Genomic DNA, 426 nt, shown 5'->3' with positions numbered 1-426 from the left:
GCCCAAACCATTTCAAACTTCCACGCTCCGGCCTCCTCGCCGTTGATCATTCGACAAAATATTTTTGACAGTTCACCTGACACGGCCGAAAGCAACCACCTAATTCCGTATGCAGATGAGGTGCGGTACCTGTGACCCAGAGAATGACCTGAAGGGAGGGGGAGAGGGGGAGGGAGGGGGTTACACACGAATGACCTGTGACACGATATCTATTTCTCGTTCGTCTTGACATACGACCTGCAAAAGGATCTGCTTCGCGTTCTTAAGAAGCCCGTATCTTGTTGTATGGGTCTGTTGTCTGTAAGGAATTATTAGCATTGATAATAAGGATAGACGGATGAAATGTAGACAAAGAAGGATCAATAAAGAGGGTAATAAGAAACTTGTTAGCGGATACATGTATAGTACATTTGTCACAAATGAATC

The sequence above is a fragment of the Penaeus monodon genome, chromosome 27, assembly GCF_015228065.2.
Source record: "Penaeus monodon isolate SGIC_2016 chromosome 27, NSTDA_Pmon_1, whole genome shotgun sequence".
Taxonomy (NCBI): Eukaryota; Metazoa; Arthropoda; class Malacostraca; order Decapoda; family Penaeidae; genus Penaeus; species Penaeus monodon.
Note: the sequence above shows the minus strand (reverse complement) of the source record.